Raw genomic sequence first — 26,205 nt, 5'->3', positions numbered from 1 at the left:
AAGGACATCATCATATAAGCCTGAAGGTGAGGGGCTTGTCCAGCATGGTCCAGGGTCTGGGTCCAGTCCCAGCAAATATATATATATATATATATATATATATATATATATATCTCCAAGCCAAGTTAACATACAGATCTTCTACCACTAAGAAAGCTAAAAACAAGCATCAATAGAAACAAATCCAATTTTAATATTTTTCTGAGGTGTTATTTGCTCCAACACCATCTGAAGTCAACATTCTAGATTATTAAAAGTCACAAAGTTATAGAAATATTTTCCTTTTTGAAAACCATGTTCATGTTTTTTCCCCAGGAAACAGGGGGATGCCTGCAAAGTCTTCAGCTGACAGCATGACCCACACAGCTAGCTGGGGCTCCTTGGAGAGAAAGGTCTTCCTGGTGTTCTGATGACCCCTGGTCCTCTGTCTAATCTGTAAACAGGAGGAGATGGGGATTATATTCCTGGTGCCACACTGTGAATTCAGTGAAGGCGAATAATGCACAAAACGAGCTTCAACTGTTCTCCTCTCATTCTGGAAGATCATTAAAGATTAAAAGAACAAGAAACAACAACAACAAAAAAAGATGCACAAATTGTTGAAGAGTAGTTTCCTTCTCCAACAGTGAGTGTTGTTTTCAGTGCCTGTTAATGGAAACACTGCCGGATATTCAGCAGATATTTAAAAATCCGAGTTTATTGAAGAAAACCAAAGAGCTGAACTAATAAATGTTTTTAAAGGATGTTGGGTTTAAAAATGAAAATCCTCAAGACTGGTTTCCCACACTTTACAAGACTGAGAACCCACGCTTGCTACACAAGATGATGAAGATTAAGAATGTACATATTTTATTTGCATAGTATCTCCTTAAAAGACAAAAAAATGATAGTTTGTACAATACATGGTGCTTTATTAATGCCAGTTGATTCACAGGATGTCAGCGCTGGAATGCTTTGGGGACTTGGATCCAGAACAGGGCTCTGCCGGCTCGGCCACGCCTCGCCCTGCCCCCACTCCAGGCTCCTCTGGGCATGCGCAGGGAGGTCAGGGCTAGGGATGTGCGGTCACTATTGAACTTGGCAGTTGCTTCAACTTGTTAGGGTGGAATTGAGCGCGTTCTCTGACGGTTATCAGAAATCAACCGTCCACCAGGTCCTCGTCCTGGTACTTGTCTTTCAAAGCCACCTCCCTGCCACCCCTCCATTCATTGCTCTGAGCTCCCCTGGGCTCCCCTCGGACAGACCCAGGGAAGGTCCGCTTCCCACATCATCCAGGTGGAAAGCGCGGCTCGGGTAAGGGCCTTTGTCCCAGTGTGGATCTCTTGACCCTAATTAGTGCAGTCCCACAGGACCAAAAGTTCCCGAGGGTCCCTCCGCAGAGTAGGCAAGGTCTGGCGCGAAGGTAGTTCCCAGTCCCTGCGTCTGGGCTTGACAGTGCGGCGCCTTTGGAAACGCTGAAGTCAAGTTTCCTTCTGGTTTTTCCAAGTAAGTCCATGCAAAACGTGGGGACCTCTGCTGGACATGTCTCTGGAGCATCAGTAGGACCTCAAGATTTGGAAGACATGGAGTTAAGTCATTTCCAAGGTAAGTAATGAAAATGTGTAAATGAAACAAGGCTGGGAAAATCCTTAGTAATAGTTATCTATGGTTAAAATGTCAAATCACCTTTGAGAAAAATAAGGAGAAAGCATTTGTATGTGTGTGTGTGTGTGTGTGTGTGTGTGTGTGTGTGTGTGTGAAGTACTGGGACCAAACCCAGTGCCTTCAGCAATCTGGGCAATTACTCCACCCCTGACCCACATCCCCAGCCCTTTTAATTTTCCCTTCCCTTCCCTTCCCTTCCCTTCCCTTCCCTTCCCTTCCCTTCCCTTCCCTTCCCTTCCCTTCCCTTCCCTTCCCTTCCCTTCCCTTCCCTTCCTTTTAATCTTCCCTTCCCTTCCCTTCCCTTCCCTTCCCTTCCCTTCCCTTCCCTTCCCTTCCCTTCCCTTCCCTTCCCTTCCCTTCCCTTCCCTTCCCTTCCCTTCCCTTCCCTTCCCTTCCCTTCCCTTCCCTTCCCTTCCCTTCCCTTCCTTTTAATCTTCCCTTCCTTTCCCTTCCCTTCCCTTCCCTTCCCTTCCCTCCCCTCCCCTCCCCTCCCCTCCCCTCCCCTTCCCCTCCCCTTCCCCTCCCCTCCCCTCCCCTCCCCTCCCCTCCCCTCCCCTTCCCCTCCCCTTCCCCTCCCCTCCCCTCCCCTCCTCTCCCTTCCCTTTTCTTTCCTTTCCTTTCCTGGTATTGAACCCAGGAGCACTTAACCACCAAGCCACATTTCCAACCCCTTTTTGTACTTTATTTAAAGACAGAGTTTTGCGGAGTTCCTTAGGGCCTCACTAGGTTGCTGAGGCTACCTTTGAACTTGTAATCCCAGCCTCCTGAGTTGCTGGGATCACAGGTGTGGGCCACCACCCCTAGTCATATATATTATATAGATAGATACACTTTTTTAAAAAAATTTCAAGTCAAGAGGTATCCCTGAATTGCCCAGGCTGACCTCAAACTTAAAATCCTCTTGCATTGGCCTCCCAAGTAGTTGGGATCGAAGCATGTCCCCACCAAGAACCTCTTATTTTAACTAGGAAAAAATTTCAAGGCATAGCAAGTCAGTCAATAACCCTACCAATTTTCTAAGTCACAATATGGTACCCAGATATAAGTTACAAAAGTGATGTTAGGATGGGAAACACTTCAAACACTGCTTCTTGGCCAGCTCCCTTTAACATGGCTGTCTTTCAAAGCCACCTGGTGCTTGTCTTTCAAAGCCACCTCCCTGCCACCCCTCCATTCATTGCTCTGAGCGGCCCAAACTACCCCCTGTGCTTCCTGTGCAGCATCGGTAAGCTGGGCCAGCAGAATCACACATGCGCATTCCTTTCCTGGCACACCAAAGCTTTGCTGGCTCTCATGATCCTGGTGCTGGACCAGCTGTACATGAAGGCAGCATGCAGCCTTGCCAACATACCATTCCTGTAAAGTGTTGTGGTTTTTGAAGACTCCATGTCAATTTTAAAATCTATGCAAATTCCCATTGAAAATATGTTGAGATAAAGAGGGGCTTGCCAGTATGGGAATTCACAGTGAACATGGGTTCTTCCAGGAAAATATTTGTTGGGGCTTTATTCTGTGCAGTATGACTGTATCATGAAACAGAGGGCAAAATCCCTTTTAAAGATTTTTAAAGATTGATTTAAAGTGTACTGGGGACTGAGGAGTCCTTCCAGGACCCCAGGGTTCAGGATTGTGTGTCTGCAATGATCCTTACCAATATCCATGTACAAATAAGCCTTAGGACGGTGCATTAAGCAAAGGGGCCTCCTTGGGCCCCAGATTCCTCTTCACATACCATTGTTTCTCTGTTGCATTCTTGAACCCATCTCCCTCTCGCTTTCCTCCACACTGCTTCACAGAAATGGCCTTTATGGAGGTCACTGATGGCTTCTGTTTTGCTAAATTCAAGCTCAGGTTCTTTTCTCACCTCATCGTTTAGCTGCATCCTTTAGCAGCATCCTTTAGCTGCACGGAGGACCACCAAGGACCAGCTCCTTCTCACAACACGTCCCTCTGGATTTTGAGACCTCTCCCTCTGCTTTCTCCACTGTCCTCCTCCTGCTCCTCCTCTATCAGGTCTCTAGTGGTCCTCAGCCCCCTTCTCTTTCCTGTGAACCCCTTGTGGCCTCACAGCCTTGGGGACCATCTATCTGCTGTAACCCCCCAGGCCTGGGCCCTCATCCCTGGGGGGCTCCTGACCCCACCTGTGACCCCCCAGATGGCAGCCTGTTCCCACTGTCTGCATTGCTCCTGCTTCTTGTCTGGCCCTCCTGCTTCCCACTCTCTGCTCAGCATCCCGAGGGATCCCTTAACAAGCGTGAAAAACATGCAGCGTCGCCTCCGACCCCATTTAAACCCTGCCACTGGCTTCTCATCACAGTGGAGTCAAAGCTCAGAACTCCAGGCAGAGCCCAGGAACTCTGCCGTTACTTTCCCTCTTCCTCTCCTCCTCCCCCTCCTATTCCCTTTTTTCTACTCTATGGATCTTTTCTCTGTTGTAGTTTTTCTTTTTTTAATAAATGCTTTATGGATACCTAAAGGTGGAATTCACTATGGTATATTCATATATGGACATAGGAAAATTTGGTCAGATTCTTTGCACTCTTCCTCCCTTTTCCCACCCCCTCCTCCATGCCCTTCTCTACTCCACTGATCTCCCTTCTCTTTTCATGGAATACCTCTCACACATTTTTTTTCTTTTTCCTCCCCCCATCCTTTGTTTTCCTCTGGCTGCTGCATCTGCAAGAAGACATTTGACCCTTGACTTTCTGAGTCTGGCTTATTTCACTTAGTGTGATGTTCTCCAACTCTATCCATTCACCAACAAATGCCATAAATTTGTTGTTCTTTATGCCTGAGTGAAACTTTGTTGTGCATATATACCACATTTTCTTTATTCATTCGTCTGTTGGTATGTAGGTTTTTCTGGTATCTAAACTAGCAATCAGACATTAAATCCTAGAATCTAAAGCATAGGGCATGGGAGAAATAGTTGAAGAAAGAAGAGCCAGAACCGGTTTAATGAGAACCTAATAGGTCTGTGTGTATACCTCGCAAAATAGCATTTTTAAAAAAATCCCAAGCCAACACCCTTGCAAATAAATATATTTGATCACATTCTGAAAATCAAAAGATGAGGTTACCAAATGTAAATGGACAGAATTTCTGCATATTTCTGGGACAATGCAACAAAATTAGAAGAAGCAGGAAAGATGCTCAACCTCTTGAAAAATGTTAAAATATTGTTTTAAATAAATGAGTGGCTGAGTCAAAGGGCAGATCCAAAGCAGAATTGCAGCGCCTATAAATATAGGTGATTTCAAATATAGCATGTTCAGTCCATGCAGCGTTGGTGAAAGGAGAAAGCTTGCTGACCAGGAAGTCCCCATGTGACCGGGTATGTTCAAGGGAACCAGCAACCCTGCAGAGCCAATGGACTGCAGTGGCCAGGCAGGCAGTGCTGGGACTGGTGAGGCAATCAGAGGACTCCCTCCTGATGAGCCTGGTCATGGCTTCAGGGTCCTCTTCAGCACAGGGCTCTGGGCAGCACCTGCAGATTGTCATTGGCTTACCAGGTCAGAGCCGCCCTCTGATGGCAGAGTGAAAGTATCCAGCAGTGACCATGGGGAAAATGGATCCCCCAGGAAGAGACTTGACTTGCTGCTGACTTAGAGCCAGATTGCTCTCTCTCCCCAGCTGCTATCCCTCTGTTTGGGTGGAAACTGGTGCCGGGTACAAACACATTAGAAACGGCAGAACGAGGTCCTGTCAATACCAGGAGGTGACTGAGTCAGTTTGTATTTTAGAGGCAGAACACAGAAGGGTTTGCAGAGCCCCATTAAAGGTCTGTCCTTCGTGCCGTATTTGCCTGGCATGCACAGGGCCCTGCATTCTCCATCCTCAGAAGAGGACACTCTGTCACCTGGTTATAAACCAGTCTGGAAGAGAATTTGGATATAGCTGAAAATGTTCTGAGTCACTCTTTCTCAGCTTTATGGTGGTGTGGAAGCCACATGAATTCAGTAGAAACTGTGCTTTGGACTTTGAATGTTGATCTTTTCCTAAACCATGAATTTGCAGGGCAGTTTCTCTTGGAGCCACAGGTGGCGGAGGTCCATAGCTCCAGGTCGGCCACATGAGCATGAAGGGAGACAACCAGTATTCCACAGTGTGCTGTGTTGCTGGTGCTTTTGGGGGGAGAAAGGTATTCAATAAATTAGATGAGCTATCCAACACTTTGCTGCGAAATAGAGTTATGGTCCTTGATTTTGCCCATCTGTAGGCTGTTGGAAGCATTTGAGCAGGTTGGGCTAAGCTGCAGAGTTGGTAGAGTAGGTGTCGTAAATGCATTGACAGTTTCGGCTGTTTCAAGTCATGGTGGATTTATTGGGACATGGCCCATCATAAACCGAGGAGCAGCTGTGCCTTGTGTAAGTGGAATCATATGGTTAGCTGCCATTTGACATCTGGCCTTCCCCATTTAGCACAATGTCCTCAAGGTACCTCTACATTGTAGTATGTGTCAGAATTCTTGCCTTTTTTTTTAAAGGCTGAATAATATTTCTATTAACCTATCACAACCCATTTATCTTTTCACTCATAGATGGACACTTGTATTGCTTCCACCTGTTGGTGATTCACAATAGCTCTGTGCAAAATTCTCTTCAGGTCCGTTCTTTCAATTCTTTTGGATATATGTGTAGGCGTGGAGTTGCTGGATCATGTGGTAATTCCATGTTCAATTTTTTTGAAGTTTGGAAAGTCATGAATAAAGCTATTGTCAACATTTGTGTGCAGGTGTGTGTGTGTGTGTGTGTGTGTCCACGCGAGCACGCACGTGCCCACCTCAATGCCAAGGCGTGAGTGCTGGATCATGTGATGTGTTATCTTTAGCTCTGTCTGAAGCCTGCCCCATCATTTTTCATTTCCACTAGCAACCAATGTGGGGCTGTCCTGGCTGCTCTGCTCCTCACCACTCCTAGGTGCTGCCTTTGCTTTGGCTTTTGGCCATTCTGGGGAGTGTACAGTGGCAGCCCGTGGTGGCTTTAGTTTCTGGTCCCCCAATGGTGTGCAATGCTGAGCACCTGTTCATTTGTTTCTTTATCATCCATACACCTTCTTTGGTAAAGTGTCTGTTTAGATTTTTTTGCCATTTATAATGAGGATTTTTGTTTTGTTCCCAATTATTACATTGTAGGAGTTTTTTGTACATTTTAGATTCTAGTCTGTTATCAGATGTGTGTCTGCTGGTACTTTCTCCCACTCTATAGTTTGCTTTCTCTTTTTCTTGCCTGCCTCTCAAGGAGCAGAAGTGTTGATCTTGATACAGTTCACGTTGGTGTTTTCTTTGATGGATTGTACTTTGAGTGTTGTATCAAAGAAGTCCTTGCCAAACCCAAGGTGATCCAGAGTCTTTTCTGTGTCATCCTCTAGGAGTTTTAGAGTACTGCATTTTATATTTAGGTCTTAATTCCTTTAGAGTTACTTTTTGTGGAAGATGTAAGGTCTATGTCTAGGTTCTTTTCTTTTTGGTTTTGCATGTGTTTGAAAAATCTGTTTGCTGAAAAACCATCCTTTCGCAGTTGAATTGCCTTTGCACCTTTGTCAGTGTCTAGTTTCTATGTCTGCGTGGGTCCCTGTATGTTCATACCTGTGGGTCCTTGTTTGTTCTATTGATTTATTTATTTCTTTCACCAGGGTCCCACTGTCTCGATTACTGTAGTTTTATTTATTTATTTGGTACCAGGGATTGAACCGAGGGGAGCTTAATCACTAAGCAACATCCCCAGCCCTTTTTATTTTTTATTTAGAGACAGGGTCTCACTGAGTTGCTTAGGGCCTTGCTAAATTGCTGAGGCTGGCTTTGAACTGATGAGCCTCCTCCATCAGCCTGTCAAGCTACTGGGATTACAGGCGTGCGCTACCGTGCCCAGCACTGCAGTTTTATAGTAATCTCCAAAATTGGGTAGAATCATTACTCTGACTTCTGCTCTTCAATATTTTGTTGGCTATTTGGGGTCTTTTGCCTTTCCTCACAAACTTAAGAATCAGTTTGTTGATAAATAAATCCATACCATAAATCTGGATTATTTGACTGGTTTTGCATTGAGTCTGGAGGTGCTGACATCTCCACAGTGTTGTGGTTTACTTGTGGATTTTCTGTCTATTTATTTAGGTCTTTTGTTTCTATCAGCTTAGTAGTTTTCTTCATGTAGATCTTACACTTATTTTGTCAGATTGTACCTATTTCTTTTTCTGGTGTTGTATTTTTAATTTCAAATTCCAATTTTTCATAACTGGTAAGTAAAAAAAATTGACTTTTTATTGTAACTTTATAACCTGCCAACTTGCTATAATTGCTCATTATAATTTGATATTTTAGGAGAGTTTTTGTTTTTCCTTTGGGAGGACAATCATGTCTTCCACCAACAGATGCAGTTTTATTTCTTCCTTACCAATCTATTTCCTTCCTTCCTTCCTTCCTTCCTTCCTTCCTTCCTTCCTTCCTTCCTTCCTTCCTTCCTTCTCTCTTTCTCTTTCTTTCTTTCTTTCTTTTTCTTTCTTTCCTTCCTTCCTTCCTTCCTTCTCTCTTTCTCTTTCTTTCTTTCTTTTTCCTTCCTTCCTTCCTTCCTTCTCTACCCCTGCTCCATCCCCCCCATATTATTGCATTGTGTTCCTTTATTATCTTTGCAGTCCCCTGAGGTCCACAGAGGGGCTCCCTTTCATTTCTCTTACTAACAGCGCATCTCCTCTCTTTTTCCTTATTTATCTTGACTAGAGGTTCATCAATTTTACTGATACTTTTGAAGCATCAGCTTTTCTTTTTACTGATTTTATCTACTGATTTCCTAGTTCCAATTCTTTTTACTTCTGCTTTTATGACTGCTTTCTTTCTCCTGCCTATTTTGGATTTAACTTGCTTTACTTTTTCTAATTTTCTGCGGTGGCCTTTTAGATGATTGGTTTTAGATCTTTCTTCCTGTCTAATACACGAACTTATGCTATGATTTTGCTCTAAGTACTATTTTCACTGCATTCCACAAATTTGGGCAAGATGGATGTTCATTTTCATTTAGTTCAAAGTATGTTCTAATTTGCAAAATAGTTCTACAGGATACTTGTTGTTTTTAGGAACCTGTTCTCTGAGCTGTTGGAAGCCAACAGAGCCCTGTGATAAACTCTCAGAAATGCTGTGGCTCCTGCTCTTCAGCGGCTGCCTGATTTCCTGCACTTCTGAAGACTAGAGGGCACACATAGCTGGAAGCACAGGTAGGCAAATAGGCGGAGCAACTGGGATCCCCTCTTGGCACTGGCTGGCAGAGAGCGGGCATCCTCAGCATGGCTGGCCGGTGCACTCACACCAGAGAGGAAGCTAGAAAGGATGTTCCTCTCGCAGTCCCCTTCGCTGTGCCGTGAAAGATGCAAACAGACTTGCTTAAAGGGCTCAGGTGCAGTCTGTCAGCCATTTATTCTTTGATCAAGGAAAAGAAATTAGATTAGAAAGCATACTAGGGGGTGATGTACCCAAAGGAACTGATGTGTCATGTAGCTAGGGAGAAGCCAAGCAACCTAGGTTCTTTTCCAATTTCAAAAGACCAACCCAAACTCAAAAGGAACATTTGTAAATACGTAAATAGTGACCACTATTTCTTTCTTTTTCGGTCCTGGAGATTGAACCCGGGGCACTTAACCACTGAGCCACATCTCCAGCCCCTTTTAATATTTTATTTTCAGATAGGGTCTCACTGAGTTGTTCAGGGCCTCACTAAGTTGCTGAAGTTGGCTTTAAACTTTTGATCCTCGCTGCTTGGATGACAGGTGTGTGCCACTGCACCCAGCATGATAACCATTTTTTTTTTTTTTTTTTGGTGCTGGGGATTGAACCCAGGGTCTTGTGCATGTGAGGCAAGCACTCTACCGACTGAGCTATGTCCCCAGCCGATATGACAACCATTTTTGGTAAATGTTTAAATTTCTTGAGATCTGCAACTTTGGGGCAGAAAGGAAGGAGGAGGAGATGGAAGCTTGCCAGAGCTGGCTACCAGGCTCCTTCCTGCAGCAGGAGGGCACGCCTCTTGGCATAACAAAGGCACAGGGTGGCAGAGGAAGTTTGAGACCTGTTCCTGGTGGTGTGGCGAGCTGATCTGACCTTCCCTCAGTGTCCAGGGTAACCCTAGAGCACATTTCTTAAAGGGTGCTGGGTCTCGGGGGCTGGCTGCCAGCCTAACCAGACAGGCTAAGGAAACAGACAAATCCACATTCGTTTTGGCTTTTTTCCAGATATGTTCTTAATTAACTTTTATTGGTGCATTATAATTATACATGACATATTCATACATGCAAGTGACACAATTTGGCCAACTCATTCCCCTCCCTGTGTCTTCCCTGCCCCCTGCCCCTGCTTCCCTTTCTCTGCTCTCCTGGTCTCCCTTCTACTTTCACATCGTGTAGTAATGGTTGTAGTGATCATCGTAGTAATCTGGTGGATTTTCTTGAACACTTTTAATGCACAGCTTGTCATATACCTGAGGCTGCAGTCCCCAAATAGCACTGAGCGTATATTAGTAAATGGAAGTTCATGTCACAGAAATGATCCAACTTCAAAGGCTACAAGAAGCAGAAGAGACGATGGTTCAGAAAGTGCAATGGAAATGAGACACGTTCCTAGGTGACTAGTCATAGTCTCTTCCCCAGGACTATCCCTAAAAAGAGCGAGACCAGCAGGGAAGGGCAGAGGAAGGTGGAACCGACTATAAGTTCATTGAAAAGGAGGAAAAGTACACCCCATAAGTCAACCACTGAGCAGGCAAAATGTGGGTTCCTGATGCTGCTCCTTGGCAGCTCCAGTCCAACTCTCCCCAGGCTCAGCAGTAAGGAGCCCCAGCCTCCCACCCAGGCCTTTCCTGTCAATCAGCTGGCAGGAAACCCAGGCTGACAGCTGCTTGCATTCCAGATTCATATTTTAAAACAGTGACTCAGTAATACTCAGTCTCCAATTGTGTAATTTGGGCATCCATGAAACGGTAGGGGCTCATTTCAGCACCTCTTAGATCATAATGTGAAAATCTCCCAGGATTCATAAGGCCAAAACTCGATGTCTCTGGGTTGGGCAGGGTAAGACGCAGGGTGACGGGAAATGTGTTGTGGGCACTATTATTCTCACTCCAACAGAAACATCTCACTTCCAATGGCCTGGTAGACCTTCAAAATAATAAGTTATAGAGCATAAAGAAATTTGAAAAACTGTCTTGAGAGGGAATATTTTAGAGATCAGAGGAAAAACTACTATGCTTTGTGACAAATTACATAATGCGTTCTACCATTCTGGGCATATCATCAAAGATGCTTTTAATTTTCAGTTCAAAAATACCTAGCTGCTTAAAAAAAAAAGCAGAAACAGAATCTTTTTAAGATGATGGGAGTCATAAATAGCACACTAGTGACTGCCAAGGGGAAAGCTTTTGAACAAAACCATCATATTCTGTAGGGATGGTAGAATCTGGACTGTGAGATGAACTAATCAGAGCAATTCAGAAATGGCAGCAGGCGGGGAAGAGGACGCCCTGCGGAGGTGAGCACCAGCAGGGACTCACCCCCAGCAGCCACGTTTCTTGGCGTCCCACTGTGTGAGGGCTTCCCCCCAGGACCCTATGGGGCCTCAACAGAAGAGTCCTCAGGGCACTTTGCCTCACTCGCTGAGGGGTCAAAACCAAGAGAGAGAATGCAAAGAGCAAGGAAGATTACACTTTGTTCCAAGTGGGGCTGGGTTGAAATGAAAGGGCTGAAATGGGCTGGAGCCCTGGTCTGACATGCAGGAGGCCCTGGGTTCCATCCCCAGCACCACAAAGAGAAAGAGCCAAGTGAGTTGAGGCCTGCAAAGCATCTCATTGTAAATTGGAACCAGGGAAAAGCAAATGTGCTACCCTTTGATAACAACTTTACTCTTTGATGAGAACATGCACTGTGCATCCTAATCTCATCCCCAGAGGAAACGATGGCATATAACATATACTGTCCTATACTTAGGTTAACATTCAGTTGAGGTTATAAAGTAGGGATTATATTCTGTACACAAGACTCTTTTTAATTAATTCATTCACATTTTATTTATGTTTTGCGATACTAGGGATTGACCCCAGTGCTGCTCTATCATGGAGCCAGCCCTATTTATTTATTTTGAGACAGAGTCTCACTTATTTGTTGAGGCTATCCTTGAACTTGTGAACCTCCTGCTTCAGCCTCCTGAGTCACTGGAATTACAAGTGTGCACCACCATCCCTGGCTTAAAGTGCTTTTTAAATGCCCACTATTATAACCATTTTACAATTACTTGAAAGAATTTAAATGACTACATAATGTTATATCCAAAGGACCTGTCATAATTTATTTCAAAACCATCCTCCATGTTGGATGTGTAGATAATTCCCATGTAAACTTGCTTCTCTTCATGGGATCATTGGATGAAGGTTATTCTGCCTCTCCAGCTTGTAAGATTTTGGTCACCATTGGATTCCAATCCATAGCAGTGCTTGAAATATAGGGACGTGACAGTGGCATCTGTTGAGAGAGTGAACACACCTACCCTTGCAACCCTTGCTTTCTTGCTCTGACTGGTCTTATCCACAAAATGTTCCTGATTCTCACCTCAACCCCACCTAACTATCTCTCTCTCCTAAGCTTTCCCTTGGGGTTCTTTTTTTTCCTTCTACAACTGTCTTGTAGGGACGAGGGGAAATGCTGTTCAATGGTCACTATGCCATCTATTCAAGAAGGGCAACTGTGCCCAAAGGGCTGCTCTTTGTCTAGAGACCCTGCTGAACTTACCAGCCATGAAATGGTCCATCAATAAAAGGGTCCATTAGGGACCCTTCCTCAGTGACCTTGCCAAGCCCCTCCCCCCCGACCCCCATTTAATTAAATCACCCTCCTTGTGTCTGGGGACATCTGAGCAGTGTGGCTAATCCCTGGCCAGGGAAGTGCCAGTCAGCATCTCAGAAAGAGTGCACTAAATTGCACCTAATTACTGCAGAAGTTGTTAGCAGAACTTTGTGATGTCATCTGCCAAGAGAGGGAAAATGTAGCCTGGTGTGTTGGCACACTCCTGGAATCCCAGTGGCCCAGAAGGCTGAGGCAGGAGGATGCTGAGTTCAAAGCCAGCCCCAGCAATTCAGTGAGACCCTGACTCTAAACAAAAATATAAAATGGGGATCTGGTTCAGAGGTTAAGTGCCCCTGAGTTCAATCCCCACTATCAAAAAAAAAAAAAAAAAAAGAGAAAAAAAAGAAAAAGAAAAAGAAAAAGAAAGAAAGAGGGAAAATGTAAAAAGAGAAAGCCCAAAGTGGGGAGAAAGTAGTACTTCTTTCTTTTTTTATTTTTTTTTTAGTTGTAATTGGACATAATGTCTTCATTTATTTTTATGTGATGCTGAGAATGGATTCCAGCACCTCGCATGTGCCGGGCTAGTGCTCTACTGCTGAGCCACAACCCCAGCCCTGTACTTAGCTCTTTCTTGCCTTATTAACATTCTACTTATTCTCAGAGGTTCCTACCCCAAATCCAGACATCATCCTTCCCTCATCACAGGTTGACAAGCAGAAAGTAGGTGTGAAATGTCATTCAAGCCAACAGTGGTCTTTATTTTTACCCCACCTGTGAAACTAATAAGTAGTCAGCTCCTCCAGCTCACCCGCGGGAAGCAAGAACCGAGAACCCAGCACTTCAACACCGGGGTCGAGCGAAGGCAATGTAGCCCACCTTCCCTCTGCTCCCTAAAGGTGGCGCATGGGAGCAAGTGACTAATCGGTGCAGGTCAAGCCTGCGTTGGTTCCAAAAGGAGACTCGGGTGAGGGAGGGGGGGAGGCAGCAGCTGGAGTTTCCCACCTTTGAACCAGAATTTATTTTAGGGACAATAAAACCTTTTGAAAACGAGTGGATGATAGTTGAGATGTCGTGTGGATGAAAAGGGACTCTAGAGTAAAGGCCCAACATGGAAGATGCCTCTCTGAGTGGGGCACGGAGGGACCACAAAGCTTAGTACCAAACCTTGCTCTCTGTTCTCGTCCCTGCCTCACCCACGGCCCCCACGCTGGTCTGGCCCTCTTCCTCACCAGGTGCAGAGGATGTGGTCGATCACGGTGCTCCACCTCTACTCACAGCTTCCTCTGCTTTTCTGCTGCCCAAATCCTTTCTGTCCCCAACGACTTCAAAGGTTTCTTTTACAAACAGCGCAAGGATACACCACGCCCAGAGCGTTATCTGACCTGACCTGTAAAGACCATTTTACCTACAAGATTTTAAATGTTTATGGGCATCATGAAAAGTGTCAACCACAAGGCTTATTGGCTTGAGCATTTGAGAAACACATGGGCCAGGAGAGTAACTGGAGCAGCGATCCCCTATTTCTTCTTTCCCTCTGATGGTCAGGAGCAAGTCAGAGCCTCTCCCGTGATGAGCCCTCACCAATAACCCTGATCTTTCCAACACGATGGTGACACGACTCTGATGTAGCCTTCACTTAAAAAATTTAGCTCGCTGCCTTTGACTCTAAAAACTAGAAGTCTTAGAAAGCATAATTTCCCCTCATGTCCAGAAAGATCAGTTATTTTCTAGGACCTCTCCTCCCCCTATTAAGAACTTCTACTTTGTCCCAACCACTTTCCAGCTACAAAAAATAGCTGGTGACTTTAATAACCAGATGTGTCTCTCTGCTGTCTCAAGAACTCAGAAGAATGCTAAGAAGCCACCAAAGAGAGGGGAAATGCTCTTCAGATATACCCCCAGCTGCCCTTCAGGAAAATGGAAGGACTTTCTCTCTCTTTCTTCCTTTGATCCGTCCTTCCTCCCTCCATTGTCCCCCATCCTTTCTGTGGAGCTGGTGATGGAGCCCATTAAGGCCTCTCCCGTGCTAGGTAGGTGCTGTACCACTAAACCTACCCTGGGCTCTGGAAGGACTTTCAATCCTCAGTCCAGACCAGGCGAGCTGGGGGTCAAGTGGAAGCTCAGTCAGCAGGATGGCTGTGGGTCATCTCATCATTCATGTGTCTGCAGCTCTCCCCTGCATCTGCTCCAGCTGGGTCTGTCTGTCCATCTGCAGAGCAGTGCCCCTCAGGGACGCTCAGACCTGCCCATCTCCAGGGAGCACCCAGGGTACCTGCATGCTGAGGCAGCATTTCATAGGTCCCTCTGGATAGTCCTGGGTAACTGTGGACATTCCCCTCTTAGGAGGATTCACAATGGACATGTGCATTTTATAAGCCAATTGGACTGGTTTATCAGTGTCATTCTGTCTATCAAGCATCTTCTGTTAGCATCCCAGGTATCTGTGTCCTGCTTACGCAGCAAGGGTGTGGGGACTCCAGACAGATGAGTTCAGAAGGAGCCCTGGACACTGCCTCACCAAGCAGTTGGTGGTCACCTCTGTATGGGGAATTACTCACTTAAGAGACACAGTATAACTGACTTCCAGAGGCGGCCCCAAACCAGGAAGGACTCTAAGGCCCACAGCCCTGAGCCAAGGGAGGCTGGACAGCACCAGCTCACATATGGACTCTGCCCAGCACCAGCTCTGTGACTTCCAACATACTTCCCACCATTTCTCAGCATGCATCCTGCAATCTGTTAAATGGGCATGTGTGGCTAAAAGGAATTGAAATTATATGGTCTTTGGCCAACTACTGATGCTATTGTCATTCATGTTATTGAACTTGCTCCAGGAGGTGACAACCCATGTTCCTTCAGGCAATCATAAATAAGTGCCACTCAAATCAGTAATCGCCTCTCATAATCCATCCTTAAAAGCAATCCAGAAAATAAGATGCTAACTGCTTACCAATTATTTTTATTGTGTTTATTTCTACAGAGTCATCTTCCCTCCACCACAAACATGGAAGAAAAGACAGAGAGGAGCAGGAGGGAGAGGCCCAGAGCCCCAAGAGGCGTAGTTCAATCTCTGCAGTCTCTACAGGACCACACCTGCAGCCCTGTCTCCCAGGCAGCTCCAGGCCAGCCTTTCAGCCTCAAAGTTATTTTGGACACAATGTTTTTGAATGCTTTGGAGGTACTGGATAGTCCCTTAATTTGAACCCCGTGGAGTGAACCCTTGGCTCCTCCCCTACACGCAAAGTCCTCTGGGGAAGAACATGCTTTTTGCATGGCTCCCATGTGCAGCAGTTTACTGGCTTGTCTTTTGCACTATCTCCTACGTTTCCAGGGAGCTCAGGGTCATTGTACTTCTATTGATACTGAAGGCCACAAGAAACCTTGGAGAGTGCAAAGAATGCCACTCATCCTCCCTGGGCCCTGGGCTTTTATCCCTGCCTCTGCTGCCCCCGCAGAGGTTTCATCAGCTCTCCTGGCTCTGAGCAGCCTCAGATCCTGCATCTGAGTAGGAAGTTGAAGAAGCTTCCAGGGGTCTCCTGCCAGCCCCCGTGGGCAGAGAGGCTGGATCACACCTGCAGCAGGCACATTCTGCTGGTTGTGCGCCTGCCTGGCTGAGCCCCTTCAGGGGGTGCTTCTGCAGCAGGAGGTTCCTTCTGTGTCTCCACCACCAAAATGGTGCTGGGGGGACAGGGGGCCCAGGGGCCCCAGGGGGCCCAGGGCCAAGCTGGGGGGCGGGGGCCAGCAGGCCTGTTGGCTGTGCTGCTGGTCTTCTGCCCGACTGGGTTCTCATCAGGCCTCTGACTTCCTGTATCAGAGCAGAAATTAAAGGTGGCAAGGGCAGGCGCATTGCAGTCCCACTGCCTCCAGTTAGCAGAGACCCTGGGCTGCGTCTTAAGGGCTGGGGAGGGACTCCGATAGTTGAGACTCCTCGACTCGGGTTTCCTGTAGCCTGGCATCTGGTAGGTGGCCATCACCTGGGCACTGTGTCACTGACTCAGTGGGTCTGCCTCTGGGTGGGACTCGAAACAGAATCAACCGAGAATAGTAGTCTCGTAGAACAAATTTTATTGGCAGCAAATAAGGAAACCACAGGAAATCACTTCCAAGGCATGATGAGTCCGGGTAACCAAGGCCAGCCGCAGTTTATTTGGCAGGGAGTGTGAAGGGGTGTAGGTGGGAGTGAAGGTCCCTCGGCGCATGTGCAGGGACGAGCCTGCAATCCTGCGCAGGCGCATTCTGATAACGTGCCTTTGTACTTGTGAAAACTTTGTACCCTGTGAAAATGTGGCTTCTGCTCTTCCCTGGGTGGGGATTTGGGTATTGTCATGAACTAAAGTTCATCTCTCTTGGTCACTGGCACGTGCACCTTAGTATTTCTGAAAAGTAACTAAGGAAATTTGATAGAAAAACAATTTTACTTTGACGTGGGCACTGAAAAGGAGACAGCTAGCCACCTGCTTTCTCAGCTGCCCCTCTGCTGACCATGCCTCTGGGCCATCGGGAAATCCTTTCCCAGGCGTAGCGGTGGATAGCATGAGCTGCCGGTCAGGGACCCTTGCGGTCGGGGCTGAGGCCGTGCTCAGTTCCTGCTCCTAGTCCATGTTCACGCTTGCGCCACTCTGGTGTCCTCTAAAGCGCTGTCCATGCTGTGATCAAGAACTGAAAGGCTTTCAGGAGCATTTCTAATTTGAAGGAAATGGAGTGCGGGATGTTGTACACACTGCTCAGTGTCCTGCTCCGGCAGCTCCTTGAGGTCCTCTCACTGACGGGCTTAGGATAGACGAATGGCTTCAGGCCCCGTCCCTCGCCCTGGGAAGTGGTCATCGGACCCAGGAAGAGTTGTGGGCAGCATAAGGGGGGTTGCCACACAACACATCCAGCTTCTGGCAGATAGGGAATCTGTTGCACACCTGGAAGCTCTCAGAGCGGCATCCAAACCTGGGTACTCTGCCGTCGCAGAGCGCCCGGCTGCAGGTTCCCCAGGTCTCCATCTTTCACTTCAGCTGTGGTTCAGGAGGTAGTAGAAACCTGTCCTCTGCTGACGCCCTCGGTGACCAGCGAATGTGGCTCCTCAGAGTTTCATGAGGTGGGGGGGGGAGTCGGGGTCTTTGTGCTCTGCACATCTTGGGGCGGTCCTACAGGCTGGAGTTGCTCTGTTGTCTCTTGTTAATGACCTTTGTGACCTCTGGGCCTCAGGTCCCTATCAGGAAGTGGCAGGCCTGTCTCACCACGCCAGAGTTCCCTGACCGAGGGTCTGAAGGCCCTGGTTGATCTCAGTTAGGGTCTCCTTGTCCGCAGAGATGCCCCTGAGCATGCCCGCGGACCTCCTAACTATGCTAGCGCTGCTAACAAACTGAAGATGAGAAAAGAGACCAATGAGAAGAGGAACAAAGAAGAGCAAATCTAACTGTAGTCAAAGTCCCCTCAGGTCACCAAAAAAACTAGCTTTCTAGGTGAAAAATAGTAAAACTCCTAGGCCCAGCTAGCCAGGGACTTCTGTGCCTGGGATTCTCTAACAATGACTCCTTATAAGTTCAGAGCAAGAAAAGGATCTATCACAGGTGGGGATAATTCACAGTGGACTTTTCGCCTTCGGTCTCAAGAGCACTTTTCTCTTTTTGAACCCCCACCCACCCAAAGAGCTTCTTTAAAAATGTGGCTTATAGAGATCGATATTCACTTTATTAGAAATGAAGCCCTGTAAGATGTTTCAATGTCGCAATTTCTAGCTTACAAATCTGTAATAACTTTTGCCTTTTAAAGGGTTTGTCTAATTTGTAGTGTCTAATTGACTCCCGCCTTCTTCCAACTCTGACCAAGGGGTCTCCAGTGACGCCACGGTCTCGCTGGGTTCACAGTAAGACTCTGGCCTCGACTAGCCTTTCTTCAGACTTCTCTTGACCCTTCCAGTCTCCACCCTGCTGCCCCTCTGTGTCCGCCCCACATGGCCCATTTCTAGCAAGAACCTTGCTAAGGCAGATTAGACACCCCCCCTCCCATATACGCTGGGTATCCCTCTTGATATCACACTCTCACCCCTGCTGTTGGGGTCTGCTGGCCCTGGCCAGCCTTCAGCAAGAACCCGATAGCCCTATTCCACCAGAATCCCTTCTGTCCCTGGTGTTTCCTCTCAGTGATTCCCAGCCCCTGACTCCACCCTGCTCCTGGGCTACAAATCCTCTCTGGTCCAGGTGGCACTGGGAATGGGCCAGTGCCGTCCCCATACCTCTTCCCTCCCGTGGCAGTGGTTCCTGAATAAAACCTGTCTTGACTGCCTCACCGGCTACTGTCCAGTACTGGATTTTCTTTGTAAGAAAGCATTCTGTTACAGAAGGTTCAGCAAGGGACCTTGCTAACACCCGAGGAGCTAAGGGATAATAGTTTTCACCATATCTTTAATGCTTTTTCACAGTTTTCCCTTGAGTCTTCAGAGTCTATTTGCTTCGCCCACAAACCAGAGTGCTCACTGTGTCCATTGAGGTCTTTGGGGTCTTGCTCAAGATGGAGTTGGCCATGCTGTGGGGGAAGTGCATGCCCTGCTCTTTTTCAAGCCCACAGCCCCTTAGGCTCTCTAAGGCTCAGGACCCTGTGTGGCACCAGCGCCTTCGAGGAGTAGCAGAGGGGAATGTGGGTCCCCTGTCACCCCCAGAGTCTTTCAAGATTGTCTTTGATTTTTTTTTGAGGTTTGAATGTAATATACCTCTTAAATGTAGCTGTTGGGGTTTCTTTCTTAATGTGTTTGTTTGCTTTTATTTTGCATTCTCCTGTTTACTGCTCTCTGAGCTTGTTAGATGTGTGGTCTATCATTAATTCAGGAAAATTCTCATTCATTATTACCTCAATTACCTCAAATAGATTTTGTTTCTCTCTTCTCCTTTTGGTATTCCCATTACATGTAAGTTGCACTTTTATAATTGCAACCCAGGTCTTAGATATTCTGTTCTGTTTCTTTATTCTTTGTTCGACTTGCTTTTCAGACTGAGACGTTTCCTGTCTTCACACTCAGTGACCCTTTTCTTAGCTATTTTCAGTGAGCTGCTGAGTCTATCAGAGACATTCTCATTTTTCCCACAATGTTTTCATCCCTGGCATTTCTTTTTGGTTTTTTTTCTTGGTATTTCAATCTTTTTCCTTCCATTTAACCCTCTGTCCTGGCATGCTGCCGGCCACTGATTTCCATAGAGGGCTGAGCATGTGTGAATCTAATCATCGTTATGGAAAACTCTGGGTCTGACCATTCTGAAATGCCTGCCACCGTACCTGAGTCTAGTTCTGTTGCTTGCTTTGCTCTGGTTCTTTAAGCGGTGTTTTGCCTTTTAGAATGTCTTGTAATTTTCTGTTGAATCAGATGGATGTACTGGGTGGAGAGAACTGAGATGAATCGGCCTTCTGCGGGAGGTTTTATGATTTCACCTAAAAGTAAAGCTCTGCCTTACTCTTTGCTTTAGCCATAGGTGTTAGAGACTAAAATTTCCTCTGGTGTCCTTGTTTTTCTTTTCTTCCCCTGTTCTCTTGGGTTTTGTAGTCTCCTGACATCGTACAGCACTGTCGACGACGTGGAACGAGGCGTGCAGGTGGGTGGATTGGGTCTCCATCTTCCAGGGTATCTTTGGCCTCTGGGCACCCTGCACCCCTGCTTGGGTGAGAGAGGAAGGTGGAGGGGCCTGGAGCTGGGTTCCCTCTTCCAGGAGTGGTAAGCTCTAGGATTGCCCTAGATATCTTTCAGAATGGTTGCTTTCCCCCTCCTCTGTGGGCACGCAGGAGAGAGTTTTCGTTCTGATGTTCACTCTGGCCACCTGTGGGGCTCTGGAGTGGGCTCAGCTCAAGTGCCAGGCCTTGCAAGACGGGGCTCTCTTCATCTGTACCTCTCCAGCTTGGGAACCCCAAGCCCCAGCCATGTTTTGTTTAGAGTTTGAGCTTCCTGTGCCAGCACTGGCTGCCCGTGCTCCCTTCCGTTCCTGAACTTCTGCTCCTGGTAAGCCAGGGTTCTCTGAATTCACCTGTCTCTCAAACTTGATGGTGGGCGGGGGCACTAGTTTGACCTGTGACCTCAGTTCTCTGATGAATCTAAGCAAAGGTGCTGATTTTCAGTTTGAATGGCTTTTTTTTTTTTCTTGCTTCAAGGACCATAATGACAATGTCCAACCTGGAAAATACAAGTTTTGCTTGGGCTTTTCTCCAGATATTTGTCCTATTATGAGTAATTATTGCCCATGTCATTTCATCCATATGTGCCTGTGTTTGTTACCCCAGCAGGGAAACCCTGTGTCTTGGGATATGCTTATTCTTAAGTTCTATTCAGTGTGGGACATAACCGAGTCCCTCCCGACATGGGGTGTTGCCAGTCTTTTTAAAGAATGCTGGGTCCTCTCTCATTGGGATTTTAGTTTGCATTTACATGAACACGAGGAAGTTGAGCACATTTGGACCTTTCTTTCATGAATGGCATGTTCAGGCTTTCTACCTACTTTCCTCTGGGGTTGTGTGTCTTGCTGATTTACAGAAACTCTCTTGCATGTATCGGATGGATCTGTCCCCACTCTGACTTACCTCTTCAGTGTCTTCTTTGAATAAACCGAGATTCTTCATTTAAATGCCATCTGATTTGTCAGTCTCTTCCTTGATACTGTAGCTTTTGTTGTTGTTATAGTTGTTTAAGGAAAAAAAAAATATTTATGGGCTGGACGCAGTGGCACACACCCATGATCCTGGCTACTTTGGAGGCTAAGGCAAGAGGATCACAACTTGGAGGTCAGTCCCGGCAACTTAAATCTTGTTTCAAAATTTTTTAAAAAATGTAAAAAGTTGGGAATATAGCTTAGTGGTACACCCCTGGGTCAATCCTCATTAGAGGAAATTAAAAAAATCAATACCTGCTCAAGGTCATAAAAATAATTTATCTTAGGCAAGTTTACTTTTGTGGTGCTGCTGCAGATCAAACCTAGGGCTTTACCTATGCTAGGCAAGCAAGCACCCCACCACCAAGCCACACTGCCAGCCTAGAAGTCTACTTTATCATATTCATATTTAAAACTGCATGCTTTTCCTTGAACTGATTTTAGTGGGTGAGATGTACCTTTTTATATTTTGGCTAACCAAGAGACCTAGCACCATTCATTTTAAAACCATTTAACTGATGATCTGCACTACTCACTTTGCCATAGGTATCATATCCACATGTGTTAGTGTGTTTTGGTGGCTTCGATGTCTGTTTCAGGGCTTATATATTTTTTTTCTTGGACAATTTTCTATTATTCTTTCAACATTTCTGTTTTAATTTCTGTTGCTTAATATTGTCTTTGTCCCTGTAGAGGAGATTATCTAATTTAGTTAATCTTCTGCAACGATGCCTTGGCTTTTCTTGGCCTTTGGTATCTCCTCTAGACTTTAGAATTAGATTGTCAACTTACATTTCTCAAACCCGATTATTTATATTTTGGTTTACAATAAAACTGTCAATTTTTAACCCATGACTCTCCCGTCCTTGCTGCCCACCTGTTTCATCCAACCTTGCCCACGACACACTCCTGCCAACCCCAGGGAACCTCAGGTCTCCCAAACAGCCCAACCACCACTCCGGACAAGGTCCTGCTATACCAGCCCAGGACAGAACCGGGCCACGTGTGCCTGCCTTCTGTGTGAGAAGAGACCCTGCCGAGGCACTGGACAGGGGCCGCTCTCCCACTCCCTGCTCATCACACTCTGGGGCAGGAAAGGAGACTGTGCCCTGGTTCTGGGGGTCCACCAGGGCTCCAGGAAGTGGCAGTGACGTCTCCTGTCATGTTTTGTTGTCCTCCGAGAGCCAGGTGAGAACAAGAGACTAGAGACTAGTGTGCAGCACAGTCCAGGCAAAGGAATGGCTGGTTGGCTCATGGGATGAAAGCCACTGAAGTTTTATGCCAAGTGTGCGTTGTGTTTTTATGTGAATCTCTGTGGTGTGTGTGTGTGTGGAGAGAGAGAGAGAGAGAGAGGAGCCATAATAGGAATGCTAAGTGCCTCACTGGCTGAAAGACCCCATACTCTTTCATGAGGTTATGGTGGTGCCAGGTCCCCAGGCCTGAGACAGAGTCATGCCTTGGTCCCCTGGGTTAAGTAGTGAAGCACAAAGTTGACGAGATAGTCTGGGAGTCAGGGCTCTTTATCCCCTGGGTGGCTGGTTCCTGTCATGAGAATCTGATGACAGGAGGCAGGTCCCCATGGCACACGTGGAAAGGTAGACAGTGGCTCTATTTGTGAATGTGGAGTGGGGTCCCATGGCTGCAGCCATCCCAGGCTCTCGGGCCATACCAGACAACAGCCAGCAGAGGGCGTAGAGACTAGTGTGCAGCACAGTCCAGGCAAAGGAATGGCCTCTTCCCACCCTGGCCAGAGGGGAGCCGTGGCTGGCTTCCTCTGGGTAGAGGGACGTGGCCAAACTCCACAGAAGGCTGTAATTTCAGGGGTTCTCCCACTCAAGGCCTGTCCAACCTCCATTCCCATGAGCTTCCCAGAGCAGAAGAGAAGCAGTGCTTGCAGACCCGTGTGGCCATGGAGACAGACCACACACCCATCTCAGTCTCTTACATATAAACACCCTGGTGTGAATGATCAGATCATGTTTGATGCAGCTGCACGGATTTTACAGACATACTGGTCTCATGTTGATTATCTTTGGTAGAAGTCAGGATGACTGTAGAGAGAAATATGTTTCTAAAGAAAAACTATTATATACTTGTTCAATTATACCCCTGTGCATGCCTTCAGGTGTTTTGTTACCTACCTGTAGACTGGCCTAGACCCTGAACTCATCTCCATTCCTCCAACCCAGTTGTCTCCCAGGGAATTGGTACAAATGGGAACCACTCTTCCCGAAAGCCTTCGACAGTGAAGCTCATGGGATTGATGGGAATTTCAAGGGGCCGCTTCAGGCCTCATACCTGGGCCATATGGAAGTTCACCAGACTCCCTGGTGCCATCACCAGAGACAGCCTGAAAGCCAGGATAAGAACTCGATGTCTTCATGTTGGTGGCTTTTCCAAAGAGGAGACTCCCTGCTACAGTGACGTTCTTGCCCCTCTTACCCTTTCCTTGTATTTATCCTTTTTTCACCTGGTGGGAGAATGGGTATAACTAGAATTTCAGAATCAGTGGCTTCTATTGACAAGCAGGTGGCTCTGCCTTGTCACACCTGGATCTTTCTCTGTCCTAAGGGATCCGTTAGTCCAAGCAGCAGGAACATTGGCAAGATCCCCATGACAGCTTTGTGATGAAATGGTGGTACTAGCAGCCCCTTTTGTCATTGTGTCTTGATTCCATCTAGTCATGGGGTACCAGGTGATGAAAGTGTGGGGCCCTGTGTTCCTTAACAAGTGGAGAAGGCCTCCAGCAACCAGCTCCCTATTTGTCCTAATCCAAGGGTTCCCCATGCCCATCTCACAAGGCTCTCTAGATCCTGCTAGAACCAACCAGAACAGGCTTGCTCCAGGAGGTGCAGCATTCAGCTTCCCAGGTGTTCCTCTGGCCCTCAGAAGGCCTCAGGGCCTCTGGTCCCCACTCCAACCAGGGCCATCTTATCCCACTCAGTTGCACCTGCTGCCAGCACACTGCCAGGGCTCAGACCTACAGACCTTGCTCTCCAGGGAAAGGCACACCCCCCACCCCCAGACCTGAGCACCATTGCCTGTGCCTGCCTGCCTGCCTTGGGCGTTGCAAAGTAGAGCACTTATCCTGTCAGGTCTGGGAGAAGACACCAGCTTCCCCACTGAAGGGCAGTGGCACTTGGGCTGAGTCTGCTAAATGGGGTGCTGCCATTATCTGGTGGTCAGCCTAGGGCCCCCTGGAACTGACAGTGAGGGACTTCCCTGCAGTCAGCAACGACAGGGCCAGTTGGTGCCTGGTGGAGATGCCAGTGCACATGAGTGTGTTTTCAGGGGTTATTTAAATTAACTTTACATAGACACAGACATCTATATTTTATCTGTTAACTATATATTATGTGGATATCTATTGTTATATATTGTATTTACTCTGTACACACACACACACACACACACACACACACACACACACACAATTTTTTTTTTTCTGGGCCTCTCATGTCCCTGTTCGGGCGCCAACTGCCAAGGCCCTCTCATCTCTGCTGTTGGCCGCAGCCATTAAAGAGATACTAGATAAGGAGCAAAGGGGGATGAAGAACAGAGAATAAAAGGTGGGTGGAGGTTGGGGAAGAATGACTCAGAGCTATCTCAGCACGTTTATTATATAGGTTTTGTCATCAAAAGGCTATTTGTGGGAAAGTTTCAGCAAAGCAGGCAGTCTGAAGGACACAGGACTGGTGAGACGATGGGGTCATCTTGTTTTGCTCAGAATTCTCTCTTCCTGGGAGTTGGTGTGTGAACTCAAGGCCTCAACTGATAACTGCTGCATGCCTTTGCATGTAGCCTCTCTCAGATGGTGTCACCCTAGCAACTGAACCACCTTGACCCTCACTTTTGCACAGGCCACTCCTGGTACAAACAGCCAGCCACGAGTCAGAGGCCATGATTTCACTTCACATATTTTGGTACCAGGGATCGAACCCAGCAGCACTAAACTACTGAGCCACATCCCCAGCCCTTATTTTAATTTTATTTTGAAACAGCATCTCGCCAAGTTGTTGAGACTGGCTTTGAATTTGCCTCTTGCCTCAGCCTTCCAAGCCACTGGTATCACAGGCATGTGCCACCATGCCCAGGTATATTCTATGTATTTCAAAACATATGTATAAAATAAACATGACCCATAGAAACACTCAAAGCACACAAATGTGAAGACATTCCATCCAGAAAACAAATTTGAAGACATCACCAAAAGCCTGACCCATAAGGATAAGTAGAGAAACTGGAAGTCATCAAAATAAAAAACTGAGGTTCTGTGAACATGAAATGACAAGGTGAAGAATGAGAGAATATTCAGAAACCACATATCTAATTGGGAGGTATAAAAAAATCCTCACAACAGCATTGTTCTGCAAAAATCCAGTGACAAAACAGACAAAAGACACCAGAATAGGCATTTCACAGGAGATGTGCGGGTGGCAAATGAACACAGGGAAGATGCTTGCCACTGTGTTGTAGGGCTGCAAGTTGGTCATGAGGGAGCACCAGGAGGCAGCCCTCAGAACACCTCCGGCAGAGCACAGGAACAGTATGAATGCTGGGGAGCTTGTGGGAAATCTGGTCACTCCCCTGTCAGCAGAGGCCATGTAGAATGTCACAGCCACTCTGGAAAACAGCACAGCCCTCCCTCCTTTTTGTACCAGAGATTGAACCCAGAGATGCATAACCACTGAGCCACATGCCCAGGCCTTTTTATTTGAGACACTGTTACTTAGGATCTAGCTAAGTGCTGAGGCTGGCTTTGAACTTGGTGATCCTCCTGCCTCAGCCTCCTAGCTGCTGGTTTTCAGGCATGTGCCACTATGCTCAGCATATCTCCATAGCTTGCTCTAAACACCAACCCCCCCAAAAAGTGTTGGTTGAAGAAAGTCCCTACAACCCGACAACTCCATTTATCCTAGAGAAATGAACACCTACTGTGCAGTAAAGGGTTGACCTAGAGGGTCTGGGAAGTTGAGAACCTACTGTCATCCCAAAGACAGGCCTGGCCTTCCCCAGCTCCTGAGACTTGACACCTGAGGTTTGGGAAGATCTTGTCTCTTTTCCATGTCTCCCCACAAGCTCAGGGGCCTGGGGCAGCTTCTGCTGATGAAGGAGATCTCAGGTGGTC

At 46.9% G+C, this 26,205-nt stretch overlaps 1 long non-coding RNA gene across 1 annotated transcript; it reads left to right on the top strand.

The window, feature by feature from the left end:
- The first annotated feature begins 321 nt into the window (after window positions 1-321).
- LOC120884847 (uncharacterized) lies at window positions 322-21,906 on the top strand. Its single transcript, XR_005727231.2, has 3 exons — window positions 322-1,584; window positions 8,713-8,850; window positions 15,440-21,906. It is a non-coding gene; the product is annotated as an uncharacterized LOC120884847 (long non-coding RNA).
- The last annotated feature ends 4,299 nt before the right edge of the window (window positions 21,907-26,205 follow it).

Source organism: Ictidomys tridecemlineatus, chromosome 13 (assembly GCF_052094955.1).
Source record: "Ictidomys tridecemlineatus isolate mIctTri1 chromosome 13, mIctTri1.hap1, whole genome shotgun sequence".
In the NCBI taxonomy this organism is placed as follows: Eukaryota; Metazoa; Chordata; class Mammalia; order Rodentia; family Sciuridae; genus Ictidomys; species Ictidomys tridecemlineatus.
Note: the sequence above shows the minus strand (reverse complement) of the source record. Positions and strands in the feature narration are given on the sequence as shown.